This window comes from Rattus norvegicus, chromosome 18 (genome assembly GCF_036323735.1).
Source record: "Rattus norvegicus strain BN/NHsdMcwi chromosome 18, GRCr8, whole genome shotgun sequence".
Taxonomy (NCBI): Eukaryota; Metazoa; Chordata; class Mammalia; order Rodentia; family Muridae; genus Rattus; species Rattus norvegicus.
The window spans coordinates 58,699,962-58,710,626 of record NC_086036.1 but is presented as its reverse complement, the minus strand read 5'-3'; the positions used below and the strand labels follow the sequence as shown (position 1 = coordinate 58,710,626).

At 46.0% G+C, this 10,665-nt stretch overlaps 1 long non-coding RNA gene across 1 annotated transcript; it reads left to right on the top strand.

Annotated features, from left to right (window-relative positions):
* The first annotated feature begins 1,114 nt into the window (after positions 1 to 1,114).
* On the top strand, positions 1,115 to 4,934 carry LOC134483041 (uncharacterized). The gene is made up of 2 exons (XR_010059859.1): positions 1,115 to 1,451; positions 4,849 to 4,934. It is a non-coding gene; the product is annotated as an uncharacterized LOC134483041 (long non-coding RNA).
* Positions 4,935 to 10,665: the final 5,731 nt, after the last annotated feature.

The window sequence follows — 10,665 nt, the reverse complement described above, 5'->3', positions numbered from 1 at the left end:
GGCCAGGCCTCGCGCAAGCGCAGTGATGCGGAGCTAACCTGGAGGTGCTCAAGCTGGTGTTGTCGGTTAATTACAGGGGTGCGTTCTTTCGAGCGTTGGTTACTGCACCCTACAAATATTTAAGGAGCAATTAATAGAAGTCGAGTACTGGTCTTTACTAGTCCTGGAAAACAAGAAAGCGTTCTTCTCAGGAGCCCTGTGTCTTCACGCTGCGAAAATGCTGTCGAACCTTTGCCTATTTGTCCTTGCAATTTATTAGTTTCTCTTTACTACATCTATGATAGTACTTGCGCATCATTCATCTTTTATGATTTCCTTCTTCTGTTTTATATTCCAAGTGCTGGTACACTACCCATTACAGCTTTTATAACTGATTCTAGTTATGTATCAGTCAGTCATAAAAACAGACTGTAATCCTTGGTTACTGTCAAATAATAAGTCTAGCATTTCAAACCGACGGGGAGGGGACCTTGCAATAGTCTAGCAGAGGTGATTTGGCGGCTCTGCTGATACTTAGTGGGAGTCTTGGGATTACATATTGATTTCTGCCACGCCTATGCGGCCTCTCAGTTTTTCATCTGTAATGATCTTTTCTTACACCCACCTTAGATACTGAGAGTCTGAAAAGTGTCTCTTGAAGGGCCACACACTGTAGATTTGATGCCCAACATCTAGCGTGTTTTGTAAAACGGTGGCATAGTGGAATAATTGTGGCGGGAGTGAGCATCTTGGTGGGCGCAGACTAAGCAATCAGTCACACTATATGACAAACCTAGTATAAAGAAAAGATTATTGGGCTTGGTAACAGAGCTAGAAGTGGTAGAGCCAGAAAAGGGCGGAAGGTGAGGGGACCAGGGACAGAGAAGGACAGAGAGAGAGAGAAGAAAGGAGGAAAAGACCTGCTGGGATCACGGGGTGGGGGGGGGGTATTGAGGGGGTGTGTGTGGAGAGAGGGGGGAGGAGAGGTAGGGCGAGGGGGAAGGGGGAAGCAGACTAGAAGATGGAGAGAGAGCTAGGGATACCAGCAATCCTCTTTTACACATGGTGGCAGGTAATGAGGTAAGCTGTTGCTAGGTTGCTGTTGCTAGGTTCCTAGGAGGCGCCTAGTGGAATTGTCTATAAACCAACACCTATTAGAGCTGATAGAACCCTTAGATAGTGAGGCCTGGTGGAAGGAAAATAAGTAAGTCCTCGCAGGCTGTTTCTATCCTTGAAGGGTATGTAGGGACCCCAGCCCCTCTTCCATCTTCCCCTTCTTGGCCGACATGGGATGAGCCACTTTGCTCCAACCATGTTGTACTGCCTTGCTTCCTAAGCTGAGAAGCAAAGGGGAGAAGTCACCATGGACTGAAACCATGAAGAAAACATACTTCCCCACATAAACAAATGATCTGGAATGTTTCCAACAGTAACAGGAGGCCAATGAGCACAGCCACCCCATTTCCAGGAAAGTATCCTTGACTTCAGTTACAAATACTAGTGTGTTCTCTGTGGTGCCGATTTTAGGAGCCCTCTTTCCTAGTTTCTGGCTTCTTATCTCGATCTAGTATCTCTTGGCCTTTGACAGATTCTTCTTATTGGCCAATCCGCTGCCCCTTCTCACACTTACTATTCTGTCCTCGATAAGTCCTGTGCTCTGTCATCATAAACTCATTCTTTGCAGACTTTCCCTCCATCTTTCCTTCTACTCTGAAAAAAAAACTCACCTCATGTAGAACTGCCCTTGACCCACATCCTAGCTCCCTGGAAGCCAGTCTTCTGTTTGCCTTTGGAACAATATGTAGAACTCTCAGCTCCTCCTGCACCATGCCTGCCTAGACATTGCCATGCTCCTGCTTTCACGATAATGGACTGAACCAGTAAGCCAGTCCCAATTAAGTGTTGTCCTTACAAGAGTTGCCTTGGTCATGGTGTCTGCTCCTAGCAGTAAAACCCTAACTAAGACAGGCTCTCTCTAGAAAAAACAGTGGGAACCATACTTTCTCTCACTTTCATTCCAGGCTAGGAACTGAATGAGCTCCCACCATGGTCTCCTGCCACAGTTTACTGCCATAGGCCCAAAGGAAAGGAGGCTACTTGGCTGCAGACTTAACCCACACAAAGCTGTGAAAGAAATCCAGGCTCTTTGAGAGTCTGAACATCTTGTTAGACATAGAAAGCTGGCTGACACGTTCTGTTAGGCCATACCTCTCAGATCCTGATGCTCCTCCTTTTGCCCTCTTTTTATCACAGAGTGTTTATTTTTATTATTTCATGTATATGGGTGTTTTGCCTACATGTATGTTTGTCCGTGATGTACATGTAGTGCCTATGGAGCCCAGAACTGTGAGCTGCCTTTGGAGTCTCCGGATGAACAGCCAATGCTCTTAACCACCAAGCCATCTCCCCAGCCCCTGTGCACACTTTTAAGTTATTACTTATTTCTCCTTCACTCTGCCCAAAATATTAGTCTTGTTTTCCTGGGACACAATTGTTAAGCAAGGTACGGCTTGCTTGCCCTCGTGGAGTCCGTGACCTATGATGGGCACAATATTCACCTACCTATATTTCAGCATCAGTAAATAAGGATTGGAAAAGAGAATGACAGCCACACCAACCTTTGTGCTATTTGTTCGAAAAGATAACCCCTTGGTTAGGGAAACTTTATTAAATACATAATAACTTCCATTCACATTGAAAAGCAAGAGGCGGCCGTGAGGACACTAATACCCGCCACGTTCTCCCTTCATTCTCTTCTTAGAATAATAAGGCAGGGATTGCTCCAGGGGAATTAGGCCACTGTTCTAAAAACTCCTTCAAGGAAAAGTGTAGGGAAGGGACAGATGGGAGTGACGAGACATATGGTGAATGAGGACCGGGAGGAACAGTTGACCTTGACAAGAGTATAAACAGAGTGTGAGAGAATAAGGTGAACCAATTACACAGAGTTAGTGGCAGTGAAGAGTGGACTGTCCATCAGCCCATGTGGGTAGGGCCAATAAGAGCAGGGAATCAGTGCGTAATCGAGCCCAGAGCTGGAATGGTGGAGCAGGTATTGGACAAGATGGTCTACAAAAGGAAAGCCTCCACATTAATCTCCCTGAGATTCAGGCATTATTCTTTAATGAAGGTTGCTGTTATCAACTTGTTAATTAATACTCATAAAGATAACAAACCATGATGGATGGGATTGGTTTTATTCCAACCAAAGCCAAGAATAACTTCCCAAAATCTCAGTCCAATTGGAAGAAACTTCCAAATGATGATAAGACTAATCCCCAAACATTATTTGTAAATCCGCTATTGATTAATGCAGAATGTATTTTTGCTGGGAAATTGCATAACAACTCCTGGATCAATTCTTGGGTTAAACCTTAGCTACTTTTGTCTAACTGTAGCCAAAATGCATGCAGGGAAAAAAAAATGTAAGAGCAGGATGATCTGTGGTAGTTCACAGATTCAGAAAATCTGACACTCATATTTCTGAGGAGGCTGGCAGCCCCCAGCAGGCAGTCCGTGACAGTGCTGTGTAAATCTGTGAGGATGAAGCTGATGCAATAGAGACCGCAGGATGTGAGCAGATAGGAAGGCCATGGGATAAGGAAAGCTCCAAGAAATGAGAAAATTGGAGCATCAAAGCCTCTCTGGGAGAAGGGCCGGGCAGGGAGCATTGCCTAAACCCATTGACATGCGTGCAACTCCATATACTGGGCATGAAACTACAGAACTGCATATCTACCCTGCTGGGTTTTGGTGTTGCTTTGCCAGATCCTTCCCTAGTTGCAAAATGAGTTATTCTACCCAGCCAACTGTAAGCCTAGATTTCACAAGTTTTGGAGCCATTCTAATTACCTCCCAGCCACATGTCCCCTGTCACTTGCTGTTTCTCCTGGCCACCTCCTCATGGTCCATCTCCTTTCATGGAAGCCTCCTCCTCCCTTCTTGTCCTCCCTTCTTTTCCTCTCTACCTGTGACCCCCAGCCAGATACCTGAAAATCTACCTACCTTGATCTACTGCCCAATCACCGGCTTTAACCTTTTATTGACCAATTAACTTGGGGAGCAAGGTTATAGCATCACTACTGTACAGGAAGATCTATCAGTCCAGGGCAATGAGATCTTGCAGGCCAGTATTTAGCATTTGAATACCCAGCAATGTAGGACCAACCTCCTACATTTAATGCTTACATGTGCCTCTCTAACCCATATACCCTTGTATGTTGGAAGGGTGTAACTAATTTGTTTTTGTTTTAAATTTTATTTTATATGGATGTATAGCTAAGAGTTGCAGGAGACTTTGAACTTGGGCTTTCCAATGATGTTGAAACTGTTGAGACTCTGGGGATACTTAGGAACAGAGTAAACACATTTTGCATTCTGAAATGTGTACAAGCTTTGAGGGACTAGGACAGAATGTTATAGTTTGAATATGAAATGTCCCTCCCCCAGATGATGGTGCTCTGTAGGAAGTCCTGGGAAAAAATAGGAGCTAGCTGGATGAAGCCGGAGACTAGAAGCCTATTGTGGAAGGTTCTACCCAGTCACGGGGTCCTCTGCAAAGAGGGACAGATCTGTGTGAGCAAATGAACTACCTTCCAATGCAAGCCATGGGGAATCGAAGCAGCACTCAGAATTTGAGCCTGAAGATTCCTGAAAAGGACCTCTAGCCAAATCCCACACTGAGGCCAGCATGGGGGTGGCAGCCATTTGGCAGAGCGCTGCCAAGCGCATCAGGAGTGCTGCTGTTACCTTTCCTGGGTACTTTGCTCAAGGTCGCACAGCTAATCTGTGAGCTCACAAGCACCCGGCCCCGAAATCTATAACTGATGCATGATAATGTACTTAAAAAGATATTCCGTAACTGAGTAGTTTGATACGCCTCTCCTGCTTCTTTTCACCGGACCAGCCGTAGATCTTCAAAATGCTTTTAAATAAAAGACAGGATCAATGTGAAACTATGTAAGTGGTTTGAAATTTTAGCAACAACTTTTTAAAACTAGGGTTGCGGGTTTATTATTCACGGCTGAAGTGAGTCGTCAAGAGGCTGAAGTACCCAAGCAGAGAACCAGCGTGGTTTCTTTAAAAGCCTACAGCTGCTTTCTTCTTTGCTAGAAGTCTTGCAGTACTAACCAGTGAACACACGGTGGCGCGCTGTGCACACATCTTTAGCCCCCCCCTTACCCCCCCCCACCCCACCCCCCCAGCAAAAGTGGTCATGGATGCTTTGGATCCCATCTAAATTCTGGAACATTTCTAATTTGTTAATGCGAATTCTCGTAAAAGCGATCGTCCTCAGCCTTGAAATCTGGAAAACGCAGGAACTCTTGGAGTGCTTACTTATGGAGCTCTACCTCACATGCACTTTAAGGAGCACAGACAGTTCTCTGTGATAGCAGTTTCTAGAAGGCACCGAGCTACTTCGCTAGACCAAACAGACTTTCTGATTTAGCTCTGTGAAGTCGGTCCTCCTGAATATTTTATTGGGCAAGCTGCTACCAACCTGGTTCTGTATGACAAATGCTCTTATTGTGAAACATATCCCATAAATCACCTGTGAAGCAGAATTTAGCCTAATCACAACCCTTTGATTCCACTCCCGAGGACAATATAATCGCACAATTATATTTAAGCATTTGTCAGTTATACAAAGGTGAAATAAGTGATTGCTCCTACCTCATATGGATGATATTTCAAGAATAACATTCCAGATTAAAACCTGTTCAAGAATGCATCTTTGAGTCTGTTGGGAACAAAGCCATGAACTGGGTTTGTATGTCTCGATCCTGAGACATCTATTCCACAAATGTGTGCAGCTGCCCCAGCCTGGAGCTGTGCTGGCCTCCTGAACATAGCTGAAAACACCATAGGCACACATACTCACCTGGGTCTACAAAAATGGGGGTGACCATTCTGGAAATCAGTCTGGAGGTTCCTCAGAAAATTGGACATTGAACTACCTGGGGAGCCAGCTATACCTCTCTTGGGCATATACCCAAAAGATGCCCCAACATATAAAAAAGACACGTGCTCCACTATGTTCATAGCAGCCTTATTTATAATAGCCAGAAGCTGGAAAGAACCCAGATGCCCTTCAACAGAGGAATGGATACAGAAAATGTGGTACATCTACACAATGGAGTACTACTCCGCTATCAAAAACAATGCCTTTATGAAATTCATAGGCAAATGGTTGGAACTGGAAAATATCATCCTGAGTGAGGTAAACCAATCACAGAAAAACACACATGGTATGCACTCATTGATAAGTGGCTATTAGCCCAAATGCTTGAATTACCTTAGATGCCTAGAACAAATGAAACTCAAGACGGATGATCAAAATGTGAATGCTTCACTCCTTCTTTAAAAGGGGAACAAGAATACCCTTGGCAGGGAATAGAGAGGCAAAGATTAACACAGACACAGAAGGAACACCCATTCAGAGCCTGCCCCACATGTGGCCCATACATATACAGCCACCCAATTAGACAAGATGGATGAAGCAAAGAAGTGCAGGCAGACAGGAGCTGGATGTAGATCTCTCCAGAGAGACACAGCCAAAATACAGCAAATACAGAGGCGAATGCCAGCAGCAAACCACTGAACTGAGAACAGGACCCCCGTTGAAGGAATCAGAGAAAGAACTGGAAAGCTTGAAGGGGCTCGAGACCCCATATGAACAACAATGCCAAGCAACCAGAGCTTCCAGGGACTAAGCCACTACCTAAAGACTATATATGGACTGACCCTGGACTCTGACCTCATAGGTAGCAATGAATACCCTAGTAAGAGCACCAGTGGAAGGGGAAGCCCTGGGTCCTGCTAAGACTGAACCCCCAGTGAACGTGATTGTTGGGGGGAGGGCGGCAATGGGGGGGGAGGATGGGGAGGGGAACACCCATAAAGAAGGGGAGGTGGAGGGGTTAGGGGGATGTTGGCCCAGAAACCGGGAAAGGGAATAACACTCGAAATGTAAATAAGAAATACTCAAGTTAATTTTAAAAAGTTATTATTTTTAAATCAAAAAAAAAAAGAAAAAAATGGGGGTGACATTCTTGCTTGGAATGGGTTTGGTTGGAGGTGCAGACAAATGGGAAACACAGGAAGTCCTTGTGTACAGACAGGAAGTCTGTGTGTACAGAAGGTTTGAGGGAAGACGGGCAGGCATGGACATGTGACTGCTCTCCTCACTGGCCAGGGGACAACTTAGTAAAGACCTGTGTGTGAGGCTACGGTGCCGGTGAGAGGCTGGGTGCTTTTGAGAGACCCTTGTGCAGTGAGGGGGGCGAAGGACACATGGCCTCCTTAGCTAGGAAAGGGGTTCAGGCCTCTAAATATCACGATGGAGCTAACATGTAGGTGTGATGTTTGAAAGTCTTGAATCCACTGGCATGACTGTCCTCCATTCTGCAATCAGAAATTAATTGATGTCAATAAAGAAGCCTAAAATTGCAAGCTTTATTTGGGGATGATGCTTTCAAACCCTATAAAATATGGCCGTTACTACGTCAGCAACCAGGCCATTTCTCCTGGAGATCCTGGGTACCAGAGGAAACAGAAAACAGTGTAGGACAGTGGTTCTCAGTCTTCCTAATGCTGAGATCCTTTAATACTTCCTTATGTTGTGGTGACCCCCAATCATAAAATTATTTTCATGGCTACTTCATAGCTTCATTTTGCTACTGTTATCAATCTTAGAGCAAATATATGCGGCTGGTCTTAGGCAACCCCTGGGAAAGGGTCCTTCCGCCCCCACACAGATTGAGAAATTCTGTGGAGCATGTGCTGTAAGAGAGGCCAGAAGGGTTAAGGAAGCTGGGCTGTGTGCTGTCAGGTGTATGTTGAGACATCAAGCGGCGGTAGCAGCAGTACAAAGTGCTTAGTCGGACCAGAGATCGCCACTGTCCAAAAGCCTGAGTACCCTCCAGCTTGTCCCTCTGGGTGGCACTCTTAGCCCATAACTGTAGCTACAGCAGGAGGCCTTGCTTTCAGAAATACAGTCCGGGTTAGGAAACGATTTAGCATAAGCGAAGGAGACTTCAGATTTGGAGAACAGAGGAAAAGAAAAAGCAAAAAGGAAAGAGCCCTCTCCTCTCAAGATGAAAGGTGCCCTCGGCCTGGAAACAAGAGGATAAACAAGAGCCTCGGAGTGGATGTTTTTCCTTTTACGTTTGTTTTTGCAAAGGGTTTTTCTGCCCTGAAAAACAAACTACTAAAATAGCAAGTTGTGTTTTCATTTATAAATCCTTCTCGAGAGGAAATCTAATAATAACAAGGGGTTCCCATTGGACTCCGGCTTATTACATAATGTAAATACTTTCCGGTCCTCTGGGGAGAAGAAACCTGCCCTGAGCCAGGTACTTTGCATTCATTTGGATTCTGATTGCTTTCACTGTCTTTCTTCCATTCTCTTACCTTGAACAACCTCTCAGGCTGAAGAGGAATAGTGCTGGCCCTGTCAGCTGTACGCTGACTAGAGCGCCCCCTTCCTATAATTACATTTTACTGGAAATGAAAAGATAGAAATATTCCCAACTACTCTCTTAAGCCCCGTGTGCAGATTTCAGGGGCGCAGGACTGTACACCAGAAAGGTTTTAATCACTCATATTCTCAACCCCCTGCTATGTTTCTTACAACACACATTCCTTGATTCCGCCATTGTCTCTTTTACAAAGTAGGAAGACTAAATATGCTAACATAGCGGGTTAAAACCAGAAGTTGGGACCTGGAGTGTCCTCTCCCTACAAGGGCCATGTAATGTTGAAGGCACCCTCCTCAGAGTAGTCCTGTGGGGAGGTGGTAGATGCTATTAGGAGGCGAAGCCTGGCAGCAGAAAGTTAATCACCAAGAACATGCTGCTGGCCGGACAGTGGTGGCAAACGCTTTAAATCCCAGCACTTAGGAGGCAGAGGCCTTCGGGTCTCTGAGTTTGAGGCCAGCCTGGTTTGCATACTGAGTTCCAGGACAGCCAGGGCTACACAGAGGAATACTGTCTTAAAAAGCAAAACAAACAACAAAAGCACATGCTCTTGAAATGAATCTTGGGGTCCTTAGCTCTCCCTTTGTCTCTTGGTTTCTCAGCCACCGTGAAGTAACCAGCTTCCTTTGCTAGGCACCCTCACCAAAACAATGGGATGGAAACTTCCAAAATTGTGAACCAGAATAAACTTTTACTCTTTATAACTTTACCAACTCTGATAGGAAGTGATGGTGGTACTGAGGAACCCAGCACTGGGGTGGTACTGAGGAACCTAGTAATCGGGTGGTACTGAGGAACCCAGCACTGGGGTGGTACTAGGGAACCTAGTGCTGGGGCCCAGGCAGATCCCACATCTAGAAACAGAAAACACTACTCTTAGAATTCTTGACCAGTTCTACTATTCTGAGGCCCCCAAAATGGTAAATGGCTGAAGCTAGCCAGTGGGAGAGAGGTGGTAACCACCCATCGCCTCAAAACCCAGCCCTCAGCAGTACCAGCTGAGGTCCCATATGTATGGCTCTCTTTTGACACGCTGCATCTGAATTCCTGATCTTGAGGACAATGTTGTCTCGAGGTCAACAACAAACTGCTGTCTTACGCCCCTGAGCACTGTGGTAGTTTGCCAAGGTACAGGTAAACAGGCTCAGGGCCTGTCCTGTGAAGCTTCTATCAGCTTTGCAAACAATGCCTCCACTGTGAAAACTCCACAACCCACCATCACAATTGTTCTTATTTTCCCTAAGATGCCTCATTGGACTTGTGGGCTTTGAGTCCTTTCCATACTCATCAGGACACTGAAATCCCTTGCAGCTGACTGGCGTGGGAGTCCATGGGCTTTGGCGTCTCAGAGCCTCTTTAACCCAAGCGAGTCAGGTGCAGGGGAATCGCTAAGTTCAGCCGCTGCTGGCACAGCCCTGGAACACATGGACCTTAAGCTAACATCGTGCCACCCCAATGTTCTAGGACTCCGTAGCACACACAAGCCACAGCCTGTACCGTTTCTGTTTGTCTCCCGTAAATCCCCCTGCCTCCCAAACCTCACTAGGCAACTAAAGGGAACTCCGTTGAAAGGAGGCGCTTGATAGCCTGAGGACTAACCCACAGCTGCTGATGTTAGACCGTGTGAGGAACAGGGTGAGGGGCTGATCACCAGCTACTAGAGAAGCTCTCAAGACCTTCAGTCTTCATGATCCCCAAGTAACCTGATATCTTGAGCACAGGGTTTTAGGGATCATTTCTAATAGTAACACCCTGGCCCCTTTAAGGGGATGGTAACACTAGAACTTTATAAAGTCTGGTAGTGTGTGTAGTATCTGAGCTTCCAGAATTCAGAACTGCCAGGATAATGCATACTGAGTCTACAGCCTTCCCTGAGTGAGGCTCCCCATCCTAGTGTGTCAAGCAACTCAGGTCAGGAGAGCCGCTATGTTTTTCTGGACATGCTGGACCACTGCTTAGACCGACTCTTCACCCCTTACCTCTGACTTTGCCTCTGCAACTCCTTCACTCCCTCTACAGCATAAACCTTTTAAGGCACAAATATCCCCAGGCATCCAGCAGTCATCCTCTGATGGGGTCCCGAGTACGGCATCAGGCTATGTCCGGTGGCTCAGGGATAACATTAGGAAGAAGTGTGGGTTTTGGAGACATGATGGGACAGCCTAAATAAAAGCCAGTGGGGAAGATGAGGGCAATTATTTGCTTAAGG